At 39.8% G+C, this 14,609-nt stretch overlaps 1 protein-coding gene across 2 annotated transcripts in view; it reads right to left on the bottom strand.

The window, feature by feature from the left end:
- CPNE3 (copine 3) overlaps nt 1–14,192 on the bottom strand; it is a 64,038-nt gene extending 49,846 nt beyond the window's left edge. Inside the window, exon 1 of one of the 2 annotated variants that reach the window (XM_074199597.1) lies at nt 14,136–14,192. The gene's annotated coding sequence lies outside the window, so the exon portion shown is untranslated. Of the gene's footprint in view, nt 1–13,983; nt 14,112–14,135 lie in introns of those variants that run through there. The other variant, XM_074199596.1, reaches the window with a different exon arrangement.
- Between the last annotated feature and the right edge of the window lie 417 nt (nt 14,193–14,609).

Genomic DNA, 14,609 nt, shown 5'->3' with positions numbered 1-14,609 from the left:
CTAAGAGATTGCTTTCAAGTACTTAGTCCAATTCTGGATAATCTCACTCTTTTGACCAACAGACCAGTCCAAAAAAAAAAGGCCCTTGGTAGCCACATTTGGGGAAATTTAGACATGACTATATACCCTGATTATAGTTAGATGGCATTGTGGACAAAGTACTGAGCTTGGAATGAGAAAGACCTAAATTTAAATCCTATCTCAAAAATTATTCACTGAGTTATCCTTTATAAATCATTTCATTTTTCTACTCTTCCCTTTTTTTCATGTGTAAAAGGGAAATCAGCCATAGAACCTGTCTCACAAGGGTAATGTGTAGAACAAATGAAATAACATACATACCAATTTAAAGTATCATACATTTTATCTGTTATTATAATTATTAGCAACTCCAGGCTAAATAAAAGAGATACATACTTTACTATGTTACCCCTTTACTATAGTTAGATTACAAAGAAAAATGGGAATAATAATTAAAATTGCTAATATTGGTAGAGCACTTAAGGTTTAAAAAATGCTTTACATTCATTATCTCCTTTGAATTCCCTGGCAATCTTTTGAAATAATCACTGCAAGTATTGTCTTCATTTGATAAATAATGAACATAAAATTTAGAGAGGTTATTTTCCCTTTCTCACAGAACTAAGTGTTGAAAGTGAAATACGAACCCAGGACTTCCCTATTCCAAGTCCAATATGCAATCCATTATACTCCATGGCCTCTCACTTATGAATTTGTGTCTAGTGATTTTTAGTTGTCAGATTGGGGAGTTAAGCTCTCTTTTTGTTTGGCCCATCCCCTGAACTCTTTTCCAATAACAATGACAGTAAAGATGAGGTTAAGTAACCCTGTCTAATAAAATCTAAAACAATCCAACCAATATGGAGTTGAATCTTTCTGATTTTAGCTAGTCTGATTCTAAATCCACTTATGTACATACATACATACATACATACACAACACACACACACACACACACACATTCAAGAACCTAGGGTCATCATAACAAGAAAAGGACGCAGAGCACGTCTTTAATGGAAGAGAGGTAATACTGACTAAAGAGTAGATCCTGAACTAAAAGGAAGGCATTACAGTGGAATAGAAAAAGAATATAATAACTCCATTGTTCTAAATCAAGTCCTACTGCAGCCTAGCTTAAGTATCCTCAGGCAAGCTTGCTAATGATACCATTTGTCATTTACCATTGAAAGGATTAGAGAACTAATAATAGAGAATTCAAAACTTCCTAGAAGGATGAAACTGTACAGCTATTAAAATATTGGCTGTTGTTCAGTCATTGAGTCAGTTGTTTTCAACTCTTTGTGACCTTATGGACTAGGACCCACCAGGTCCTTCTATCCTCCTCTGTCTCTCAAAGTCTGTCCAAGTTCATGTTCACTTATTTCCATGACATTATATCTATCTCATCCTCTGCCATCCCTTTTTCCTTTTGCCCCCAATCTTACCGAACAAAAGGGTCTTTTCCAATGAGTCCTGTCTTCTCATTATGTGACCAAAGCAAGCTTCAGCTTCAAAATTTGACCAAGTAAATAAGTCTGAATTAATTTCTTTAAGCATTTGTTGTCCAAGAGTCCAAGAGACTCTCAAAAATCTTTTCCAGCACCACAATTTGAAAGCATTGATTCTGAGGCAATCAGCTTTCCCTATAATCCAATTTACATAGATATACACGGGACTGGAAAAACTATGCCTTTGACTACAACTATCTTTGTCAGTAAGGAAGCTCTGCTTTTTCATAAGCTGTCTGCTTTCCTTCCAAGGAGCAAGCATCTTTTAATTTCATGGCTACCATCTGCAGTGATCTTTGAGCACAAAAATATAAAATCTGAAACTATTTCCATTTCTTCTTCCTTTTGCAAGGAAGTAATGGGACTAATTGCCAAGATCTTTGTTTTTTTGATGATGGGATTCAAGTCAGTTTTTCCTTTCTTTTTGGTTCACCCTCATCAAAAGGTTTCACTTTCTGCTGTCAGAGTGATATCTAAAACATATCTGGTATTGCTAATATTTCTCTCATTAATCTTAATCCAACTTTTGATTGTTCTGGCCTAGCATTTTTCATATTATACTTTCCATGTAAGTTAAGTAAAGTGGTAATATATAACCTTGTCAGTTATATATTATATACATATATATAAGCAATATGCAGTATACAACCAATATCCAATCAGTTTTTCCATGTTCATTTGTAACTGGTGCTGCTTGGAATGCATATACTTGGATGAGACATTTTCCTTAGCTATTTGTAAAGCCTCATCGGATAGCCTTTTGCTTTCTTTCTCTTCTTTTTCTCTGAAATGTTTTTTGTCACTAACTGTATAATAGTGCAAGCCTCTATCCATAGTTCTTCAGGTATCTTATCTACCAGATAGAGTTCCCTTAAACCTATCCATCACTTTCATTTCATATGCATGAAAGATGTTATTTAGGTCATACCCATCCAGTCTAAAGGTTTTTCCTACTTCCAATTTAAATCTGAATTTTGCAGGAAGAAGCTCATGATCTGAGCCCTGGTCAGTTTTGAATCTTCTTTTAACTGACTGTAAACTACAGAAAGCTTCTCTACCTTTGACTGAAAAGCATATAATCAGTCTAATTTCTATTACACCCATCTGGTGATATCCATCTGTAGAATTATCCTTTGGGTTGTTTAAAAAAAAAAGTGCTGACATGACCAACAAGTTATCTTAACAAAGTAGTTGCTGTCCTACTTCATTTTGTATTTCAAAGTCAAATTTGCCTGTTATTTTAATTACTTTTGAATTTACTAATGTTTAATTCAGATCCCTTAGGATGAATGTGATATCTTTTTTGGGGGGGGGGTAATTATTTCTAGATGCAATTTTTTTTTTTAGGTTTTTGCAAGGCAGTGGGGTTAAGTGGCTTGTCCAAGGCCATACAACTAGGTAATTAAGTGTCTGAGGCCGGATTTGAATCAGATACTCCTGATTCCAGGACCGGTGCTCTATCCACTGTGGCACCTAGCCACCCCCTAGATGCAACTCTTAATAGAACTAATCAACTCTGACTTCTAGCATCAGTGATCAGAGCAAGAACTTAAATTATGATATGGATTTGAACTAATATTCTGTCTGCAGATATCATTCAGTATTTGCTTCTCTTACCCTGTTACTGACTATGAGGGATATTTCTAAGGAATTCTTGCCCTCAGTAGCATATGTAGTGATCATCTGAATTTAATTTATTGCCATACATTTAACTGACATCCTACCACTGAAACCCAAGGTGTTGACATTTAACCTTTTCACCTCCTGTTTGACCACATCCAGTTTATCTTGTATCATAGATTTTACATTCCAGGTTATTATGCAATACTGATCTTTACAGCAGCAAACGTTCCTTTCATCACCAGACTCAGACACAGCTGAGCTTTTTTTTGACTTTGGCCTTGCACCTCTATTCTTACAGGAGCTACTTGTAGTAGTCCCCCAATCTTCTCCAACCTGAGAGGCTCATCTTCTGGTGTCATATATTTTATCACTGTCCATGGGGTTATCTTGACAAAGATACTGGAATGGTTTGCCATTTCCTTCATCACCTTTTGCCAGAACTCATGTGGTATAATCCTACACAGCACAGCTCATAGTTTCATTGAACTATTTAAGCCCCTGCAATGGGCTGGAATGGTTTACCCTTTCCTTCTCCAGCTGATTTTACAGATGAGAAACTGAAGCAAAGATTAAGTGACTTGCTCAGGGTCATACAGCTATAAGTGTCTAAGGTCACATTTGAACTCTGGTCCTTCTGAATCTAGAGCCACCACACCACTCATATTATGACACGGAGTTATTTGACAATGTCCTTGTTCCAAGCTAGCTGAAATCAGAGAGCTTTCCACTCTGTTCTCCTTAAGGGCTTCCAGGTTTCCAAGGTATTTTAATGATTGGTAACACAGAAATCAAATTGTTAAAATGAGTACCATGGATTAAAAGGGTAAATGTGGAATATTCAGTAACAATTTCATGATGCTTGAATTTCAAAAAGTGATAGAAACGGGGGTTGGGTAGGGTGGGGCTAGGTGGTGCAGTGAATAGAGCATGAGCCCTGGAGTCAGGAGTACCCGAGTTCAAATGTGGCCTCAGACACTTATAATTACCTAGCTGTGTCCTTGGGCAAGCCACTTAACCCCGTTTGCCTTGCAAAAACCTAAAAAAAAAGTGATAAAAACTCAAGTGACTTGTTTCTGTTTTTAAAAAGTCTCACTAACTGCATGTATAGATTGTGATTTGTATAACAGAGAATCTGGTTTCATTGTAATTTTGGAGTAGAGGGTGAGAAAGGATTAAGAGTAAAATACAATTCCTCTGAACCTGTCCTGGCATGCAAGGAAGAACGGGTTCTAAAAGGAATTGTTCTTCCAGTCGGTTATACTGGGAGCTGAAAGCAAATACTATGAATATCAACCTCTGAACTTTCCATCAAGCACAAATCTTAAAATCTATGATTGAATTATATTCAAGGGTTTTTAAAAAAAATAGTAGTTATTAAGCAATTTAGAAAGAAAAATATATTTGTAAATATTTTAATATGGTAAATTCCAGATCTATCTATTTTTCTAATACTTGGTAATATTTAATCTGTTTATATTTTTAAGGTAGCTACCTAAATATTAACCCTGTAATTTAGAAGATCATACTTGCTTACCATTTTGCCTTGGATTGAATATTAACTTTCCTCAGCTAGGAAATATTAACTATCCTTATTTAGCACAGACCCAGGCCTCCTGAGTTCCTATACTTTTCTCCCCTTCTGTTCTACAATATGCTATGGAATTAGCACTCTTTTCATAACAATTCATTCTAGATCTAGTCTTCCTTTCACTGTCCTACCATCTTCTGGCACTTACTGAGATCTGTCATTTTTCTAAAAGATACTATATCCCTTGCCAATCTCTTCAACACTCAAGCTTCTTCCTTTTTCTGCCCATTGCACTTCTTGTTCCCATTCTCCTCCTTCTCTCTCTCACACTCTCTCTCATACATACACATACATATACGTATATACACACACAACCAAAAAAACCTATATGTGCCTTGCTCCCCACTGACATTTCCAGACAACAATCTACAACCCATAGTTAATAATAATAATAAGCAAGCAACACTAATGTGTCAGACACTATGCTAAATGCTTTAAAAAATATTATCTCACCAACAACCCTGTATTGTTTTTCTGTCATTTCAATGTCAGACTCTGCATGATGCCATTTGAGGCTTTCTTGGCAAAAATACTGGAGTTGTTTGCCATTTCCTTCTCCAGTTCATTTTATAGATGAGGACCTGCCCAGGGTCATACAGCTACTAAGTGTCTGAGGCCATATTTGAACTTAGGTCTTCCTGATTCCATGCCTAGTGCTCATTGCCCTGTAAGGTAGGTGTTATATAGCTGGACTTTACAGATGAGGAAGCAGAGGCAAATAGAAATAAAGTAATTTGACTAAGGTCACACAGCTAGTATCTGTTTTTCTTCATTATAAGGGAGGATTTCACTGTTTTCCTTCAGACAGGATTGTGATGTAAAGACAAAAATCTAAATAAATCTTTAAAAAAAAAACTGGTACAATCAAAATAGTAACCTGGAGAGAGCAATTTCAGTTTCAGGTATAAAGCTAAAAACAGGCTACAATGTGTTAAGAAGTGGGAGAAGAGAAAAGTAAATTCAATGAGACTATTTTTTTCCTAGGACTCTGAAACAAAAAAGAGATAGAAATCTGAAGGATAGGAGGATTGAATAAAGATGTTTTTTAAGGGTGGAAAAAAGACCTGTGCATATATTTGTGAGCAGCAATAATAGAGGGAGAAGATATGAAGAAACTGAAAACTTGAGGAAGGAAGAAGCTAAAGAGGAGATCAAAGGCCCAAGAAGAGGGACCTCTTCAGAGCCTGGAACAAAGAGGGCCTATTTACATATTTACATTAGAGGTCAGGATTTGAATTTTCTATCTCATCTGCAGTTCTGCTACAGATTCCACTCCTTGGATGGTGGTGTTCTTTCTCTCTCTTTGCAGCTTCCTTTTTAGTGTCCTCTGTGAGCCCCAGACCTAAGACTGTAAACTCCCTGAGGGTAGCAACTGTCTTCCCTCCCCACCCCACCCCACCCCATTTGTGACTCTAGCACTTACACACACCATATAGTAGACATTTAATAAAAGTTTGTTGATGGACTTTAGGAACTTGATAAATTTGTTAAATTAGCTCCCCTTAATTTAGTTGGTCTGCAACTGAACTGCAGTTCCTAAGATCCTAAACTTTATTAGTACAATATTTTCATAGATGGAATTCATAGTTTTAGAATTGAAAGGGTTTTTGAGGGCAACTAGGTAGCTCAGTGGATAGGGGAGGACCTGAGGTCAAATTCCACCTCAGACACTTAATTACCTAGCTGTATGATTGGACAAGTCACTTAACCCTGTTGCCATTAAAAAAAATTTTTAAAAAAAGGTTTTGAATTTCCTGACTTCAGCCCAAGCTGAAGCACAGTTTGAAGCCCAAGCACTGTTTCACCCAGCCACTACTTTACATTACCAATGCTTTAAAGTTTACAAATAAAAAGCAGAGTGGAATAGTAGATAAGAGAAATAACCATAAAGACACAAAGTTCTGGGTTCATTCACTGGCTTTGCATTGATGAATGAGTACTCTAGGGAGCTTTCTAACACTGAATTATAGGAAAGGTGCCCACGTGCATAGGTAGAGGGAATTTCCTCAATTGGGAATTTCTGAAACAAATAAAAGCATAGGTCTTATGCCTATATTGATTTTTCTGAGAATAAGGAGTGCCTAAAACCAATAAAATCGTGGGTCTTAACCCTACAATGATTATACTGAGAACAAAGAATGCTTAGCAGAAGGATTACACATTTAAGATACCTTTCTACATAAAAACTTTACATTTTGATGTTTTCTGTCAATGCATTACCATCAATTTTAGCTGTAATTCCCTTTGTTAAATAACACACTTCATCAAAACAGCTTGGAAGGGGGCAGCTAGGTGACACAGTGGATAGAGCACCAACCCTGGAGTCAAGAGGACCTGAGTTCAAATCCAACCTCAGACACTTAATAACTTCCTTGCTGGGTGACCATGGGCAAGCCACTTAACCCCATTGCCTTGCCAAAACTAAAAAGAATGAAGGACGGGGAGGCTAGGTGGCGCAGTGGATAAAGCACCAGCCCTGGAGTCAGGAGTACCTGGGTTCAAATCCTGTCTCAGACACTTAATAATTACCTAGCTGTATGGCCTTGGGCAAGCCACTTAAACCCATTTGCCTTGCGCAAAAAAAAAAACCTTAAAAAAAAGGAATGAAGGACAAACATTATTATTAAATAAAAATAAATTAAAACCCAGCTTGGAAACACTCTAGTTATTCAAGATATTAGGGTCACTTTGTCAGGATCACTTATTTTATTTTATTGCAAGGCAATCAGGGTTAAATGATTTGCTCAGGGTCACAGAGCATCAAGTATCTGGGTTGAATTTGAACTCAGGTAATCCTAACTCCAAGGGCAGTATTCTATTCACCTTGTCCCATTAGCACCATTTATGACAGGAAGTCTGACTTAATGAAAGGGCTTAAAGGCTCTTTGATTTTGTTTGAATCAAGAAATTTTCTCAGTCACCTGCCCTAGATATAAAGAGTGGAGTTTTGGTACCCTCTCTACAAGCCAAACAAAATAAGCACAGATAAATGAGGAGTAGATAAAGAGATGTTAAGATCAGTGTAAAAATTTGTCCTATGTGATACATTAGCCTGAAGAAGATGGGTTAAGTTCCTGATATCTAAAAATTATGAACTCAATCAGCTGTGGAAGCAGTCCAGACACTGCAATCAAGGAAAAAGCCTAGATCCTGAGATGGAGCAACTCTTCACTCTCAGGGTGTAGGTAGAGCGCAAGAGGGAGAGGATTTCTGCCTCTGCTCTCACCTCAGTTCCCAGTGATGCCATTTGGCAGCATTGCTATTTCTCTAATTTGGAATAGTACATTGAATGCATCCAGAAGCAAGAAGACATATATAATCCAGGCATATTAAATATGTGTGTATAAATGTGAATGTGCATGTTTATATGAATGTCTATGTATAGTGTATATGTATAAGGTAAGTATATAATTATATATAATAATATATAATAATATATATATATATACACACACACACATACACACACACAGAGATACATCAGTCAAGCAGTTTTGAGGAATGTGACCCAAAGCAGCTAAGAAGAGAGACAACTGTGATTTCAAGAATTAGTCCAAGCAAATGGGTGCTGATATAGGAGGAAAAGAGACACAAGGAGCTTAGCTAAACGACACATATAGCAGAAGAGAGAAGGGGGATGTAGATGAAATTCCATTGGTTAAGAAGCTACAGTATTAGGGGTATGCATTACCAGGGCAGCAGGTGCTCATGTCATCTGTGCCTGATTACCAGAAACTCTAAACCTGTTCCTTCTTTTCCCGCTGATGCTGAAACCAGGTTTCAAAATCAAGCCTAGGTTGAAAAGGGGAACATTTTATAGTTCTTTATAGGTCACCTTAGTAATCGCTGTTGCTCTGAGCTAAATTGTAGCTACTGTATTTTCATTTAAAATAAATCCATTGGTAGGACTTATAGGCTATAGTGATAGAAGTACGTATGCATAAGATAACTAAATCCAAGGTAGTAGTCAATCAAGACTTCTGAATAACTATGAGTTGAGGTAATAGCTCTCAAAAGGAATGCTACATATAAAATTGGAAAAATATTTCTAACACTAACCTCACAGGATAAAGTAAGCAATTATTAGTAATATGAATGACTATTGAAATGATAGCTTTATTCTGATTTGTACTTCTTCCTAAACATTCTTCAATAAACAACAAAATTCAACCATTTGTAGATATTTATGGTTGGCTATTTCTTATGGTTTTTTTGCTCTATGACCTTTTAAATTTACTTATAAATTGGGTCTTTCTGTAGAGCAATTTGGAATTACACCCAAAGGGCAACAAAAATGTGCATACCCTTTGATCCAGCTATACCACTACTGGGTCTGTCCCCTGAAGAGATCATGAAAAAGGGTAAAAACATCACTTGTACAAAAATATTCAGAGCAGTTCTGTTTGTGGTGGCTAAGGATTGGAAATCAAGGGAATGTCCATCAATTGGGGGATGGCTTAATAAACTGTGGTATATGTATGTGATGGAACACTATTGTTCTATTAGAAACCAGGAGGGATGGGAATTCAGGGAAGCCTGGAAGGATTTGCATGAACTGATGCTGAGTGAGATGAGCAGAACCAGAAGAACATTGCACACCCTAACAGCAACAGAGGGGTGATGATCAATCTTAAGGGACTTGCTCATTCCATCAGTGCAACAATCAGGCACAATTTTGGAGTATATGCGAAAGAGAATGCTATTTGTATCCAGAGAAAGAATTGTGGAGTTTGAACAAAGACCAAAGACTATTACCTTTAATTTAAAAAAAAATCATTATCTTATTATATAATTTTGTTATCTCTTATATTTTATTTTTTCCCCTTAAGGATATGATTTCTTTTATATCACATTCAACTTAGATCAATGTATACCATGGAAACAATGTAAAGACTAACAGACTGCCTCCTGTGGGGTGGGGGAGAGGAAAGCAAGATTAGGAGCAAAATTGTAAAATTTAAAATAAATAAATTACTTTAAGAATAAGTAAATTGGGGTGGCTAGGTGTCACAGTGGATAGAGCTCTGACCTGGAGTCAGGAGGACCTGAGTTCAAATCTGATTTCAGACACTTAATAATTACCTAGTTGTGTGACCTTGTACAAGTCACTTCACCCCACTGCCTTGCAAAAATAAATAAATAAATAAATTACAGTGGTATTTTAAACAAAAGAAAAAATTTAAAACAAGTTGTTAGGATGACTATTATGCAAAGACAATTAATTACCTATTATAATTTGATTTTCATTTACTGTACAGGAACTAGACATTACTTCCCTTTCTACTTTGGGTAATAGGACATTGCAAAAATACATACGGTACAATGAGAAAGGCTAATATCAGCATTCATCTTTAATGGCAGTAAAAGAATTAAACAAAATGTGACCATCTAAGGTTTGATTTTTTTCTTAAATGCCCCATATTCAAAATACAATAAAAATCCTGCTATAATAAGATAACATCAAAGAAAAAAGATTCCAGTGCTTGTTAATTTTCTTCAAACTTTTTGGGAAGCATAATAACCTATTACAAAGTGTCAGTGAATCACAACAAAGTATTTCCAAACTCTGTATGTAGAACTGACTCATAACCAGAAACTGAATAAATTCTATGAAATATTTCATTTTATCCAGCAGTCTAAATTTTACTTCCAATATCTTCCAAAGCTATAAATTTTAAACAATTAAATGTTAATACAATTTAAATTTTAAAGTTTAATGGAATGCTAATAAACCCAAAATTTGGACATTAAGGAGATAACCTTTTATAGTAACAAAGATCTAAAGACAAACTGAAAGGGCAGAGGAAACAGGTTGTCAAGGAAAAAAAAAGAAATAACTAAGAAAAAACTATGAGAACAAAATGGTTGGAAAGCAGATTAAATGGGATACCAATTATATGGTTAATGATCTTATCTAACAAGAGAATATCATCAGTCCTTTATTGATCTTTGTTTCAGTCACTCATCTGAAAATGAGTACTTTTCTTTAATAGTGACGGTTCTTTATATAAAGTTAATGAAATGTCATTTACTCAATTTTCCAACTAAGACTAAGAAATTTAGCAGAAAAATTTTAAAAAATTCTGGAATTGGAGTCAGGGCATCTTAGTTCAAATCTTGCCTCAGTCACTTATCTGTGCCTCCATAACCCATTTATCCTCCCAGATCCTGTTTCATCATCTGTAAAATTAGAATAATAATTGCACTACCAATCTAAGGGGATTCTCAGAAGTACTATATAGATGTTGCATAGGGGAGTCATGTGATAATGTAGAGTGCCAGCCCTGTCATTTAGGAAGACACATGTTCTTGAGTTGAAATCTTACTTCAAGACACTTATAGCTGTGTGACCCTGGGCAAGTCACTTAACCCTGTTTGCCTTAGTTTCCACATCTATAAAATGAGCAGGAGAAGGAAATGGCAGTATCTGTGACCCCCAAAAAAATCAAAACCTAGATGGGATCAGAAAGAGTCAGACAGTTCTGAAACTAGTGAACAATAAAAACTGATGTTGATTGTTGTTATTATTTTTTTATGTTAAGATTAACCCAAGGCAGTAGGTGGTACAGTTGATAAAGCACCAGTTCTGGAGTCAGGAAGGCCTGAATCTAAGCTCAAGTACTTAAAAATTACCTGTGTGACCTTGGAAAATTACTTAATCCCATTGCCTTGCAAAAAAAAAAATTAACCTCACAGAGAGGTAATGTAATGTGACAGTTGAAAACTTATATCTGCATTAGTGGAAGGAGCTTTCACAATTAAGAGTTCTTCTCTACATTGATGAAACACAGATCTAACACAAAACAATTATGTTTCCTAGTATGTTTAAATGGAACATTTTTTAAATGACAAGAAGTAAGAGTTGTGAAAAGAAGGCTGTTGTTCATGCTGTTTCTCCTTCCTTCTTGAAGAGGACCAATAAGATCAGAGAAGTGATACCAAGACTTGCAAGTAAATTTGATTTAAGTGAAGGAGAGCTGTACAAAGTTGCTAGTCTCGTTTTCTCTTCCATATGGATCAGGTGATGGTCCAGGGGAGACCTAGGTCTTTTTAAGGTAAGGGTTTTCTCTGTTCTCAGTTTGACTAAGGAAATGCCCATTCTTTGATTAAGGCAGGTAAGAATGAAAGAAAGCGAATAGCCTCTTTTAGTAATTAAAAAAAAAAACAGTCTGGAGAGGACGACCCCTCATGGTTTTTGACTAAAAATAGAAGCAATTGGAAAGAAACAAGAAAGAAATCAGAACAGATAGTTTTTAGGTATATATACCACAAATAATATAGTAGTAGGTTGCTAAGAAATTTAAGATAAATTCAGTTTGAATTTTTTTATAATTTCCATCAATTTTTATGAAAGATGGCAATTATTTTATATAAAATTTCTCACTTTATCAGTCCAGAAAGTTAGAAAAAGTTTCTGTCACTGTTAGTCCAAAGCTAGGCTTAGAGTCAAAGATTATCAATTTCCATTTCTCCTCCTTCACTATCTCTAACTATCCATTTATGCTTAAAAATCAGACTGTTTGACCCAGTAATACAATACTAGGTCTAAATTCAAAGAAATCATGATGATGATAATGTTTGTCCTTTATTCTCAAAGACCATAACATCAGGAAGGTGATGCCATGACAAGTACATGGACTGGATTTGAGTGAGGGAATGCTGTGCTAAGGCACCAGCCTCACTTTCTCCTCCAGAGTCATCTTCTGGATCCAGTGGACAGAGATGAATCAGAATGACTGAAGATGGCACTGGATATGGTCAGGTAGTAAGTGCCAAGTGTCTGAGGCCAGATTAAAACTCTAGTACTTGGGGCGGGGGCCGGCAGCGGTTAGGTGGCCCAGTGAATAGAGCACCGGCCCTGGAGTCAGGAGGACCTGAGTCCAACTCTGCCCTCAGACATGTAATAATTTAAATAGCCGTGAGGCCTTGGGCAAGCCACTTAACCCCAAGGCCTTGCAAAAACTAAAAAAACAAAAAACAAAAAACAAAACTCTAGTACTCAAGACTCCAAGGCCAGCGCTAAAGTCCCACATAGAAAAATCAGAGTCTGTTAATCTGGTTCTGGTGCCACTGAAATTTGCTAAAACAATATAACTGTATAATTCCACATAATATATATCTTTTTTTCCCTTTGTTCTCTGTTGATTTACAGACAAATATTTCTCGTTCTCCTCCTCCTGCCTATGCTTCTTATCTTACTGTCACAACTAGTATTTTAACTTAGGTCTGCGGTTGCTAACCTCAGGTCTAAGATTTTAAAAAAAGGGATTGATGTCTAATCTAATATTACTATCATAGGTCTTAAAAGAATTAAAATAAATATTAATAAGATTTGTATATTTACGAAACCCCTTACAAGTATGATGTCCCTTTGTCTTCACAACCATGGGAGATACTCCCATTTTAGGGATGAGAAGTCTGGGTCAAAGAGCTTTAAAGTGATTTGTCAGGTTCACAGTTATTAGACATCTGAGGCTGCATTTGAACTCAGGACTTCTTTAAGACGTGTCTAACACCCAGCTTTAATCAACACCATCGATCTCGTTTTCTAAAAACACTGACCCAACTCTACGTCTTCTCCTTTTCCTGATAAGCAAAGACAGGACCCAAAAGCCCCACATGAAACTTGGGGTGCAGTCGGACTACAGGGCAAGCCAACAACGCGGCTGAGAGTCTGCAGGCGGCACACGGCGGGCGCCCCAAGCCCGGTCCTGCAGTCCCCCCCCACGGGGCGAAGGCGCCTCTCCCACCCACCTGGACGAGCCTACGCCAGCCCGGGCCACACCGGGGCGGCTCTTCTACGGCCCGGCCCGGCCCCGACTCCGCGCTCCCCGGCCCGGCCCGCCCCGGCCCGCCCGGCCCCGACTCCGCGCTCCCCGGCCCGGCCCGGCCCGGCTCCGGCCCGCCCCGGCCCGGCCCGGCCCCGACTCCGCGCTCCCCGCCCGGCCCCGACTCCGCGCTCCCCGGCCCGGCCCGGCCCGCCCCGGCCCGCCCGGCCCCGACTCCGCGCTCCCCGGCCCGGCCCGGCCCGGCCCCGCAGGCGCGGGGCGCGGGGCAGTCGGCGGTCCGCGGCCCTTCTTCCCCAGGTGAGGAGCCCCCGGACGCCGGGGTCTGCAGCCCGGGGCGCACCGCCCAGCCCCCCTCGCAGTGGCGGAGAAGCCACGGACCAGGAGCCCATCTAAGGTCCAGTCTGCCGCCGCCGCCCCGGACTGCGCCCCAGCCCCCCGGGGCACCCCGTCCTACCAGGTCTGGAGGAGGAGAGGCTCCCCTCCCTGGCGAGGGAGGCTGGCCTTCCCTTCCCGGAAGGGAGCCCCGGAGTCCCGGGCTTCTCTAGTCCTGCCCTCTCCTCCCTCCCGCAAGGAGAGCCCGCGGCCCCCGGACCAGGCGCCGCTCACCTCCGGGGGTCGCGGGCCTGCGGGGTGGGGGCGGCGGAGCTGGGCGGCGGAGCTGGGCGGCGGAGCGAGCCTCGGGCGGGGGCCTCGGTCCAGGCCCGGGATCTACGGGAACCAAAGCCAAGGCGAGCAGAGGCGGAGCTGTGCCCGCGCCGCGCCCCGCCCTGGCCGCGGCCCCGCCCCTCCTCCCCGGCCCCTCCCCGGCCCGAGGCCCGAGGTGTGCCCGGCTCCGCTGCCTCTCCTCAGGGCTGGGGCCCGGGCGCCAGCGCTGTGCCCTTCCGCCGGCGGCCGGCCTGGGCCCCGGCCTGGAGCTGCCCCCGGCCCTCGGCCGTGCGTGCCAGTGACCGCGCTGCGGCCCGCGCTCTGCCGGGCCTTTCTCACCCGAGTCCGCCTGAAGACGCGCTTTGTAAATGTAGTTTGGGCTCCGATCTCTGCGCCTCTATGCGAAACCACAGCCTGCTGTAACTACGGTGCAAA

This window comes from Macrotis lagotis, chromosome X (genome assembly GCF_037893015.1).
Source record: "Macrotis lagotis isolate mMagLag1 chromosome X, bilby.v1.9.chrom.fasta, whole genome shotgun sequence".
Lineage (NCBI taxonomy): Eukaryota > Metazoa > Chordata > Mammalia > Peramelemorphia > Peramelidae > Macrotis > Macrotis lagotis.
This window is presented reverse-complemented; position numbering and strand designations above follow the sequence as displayed.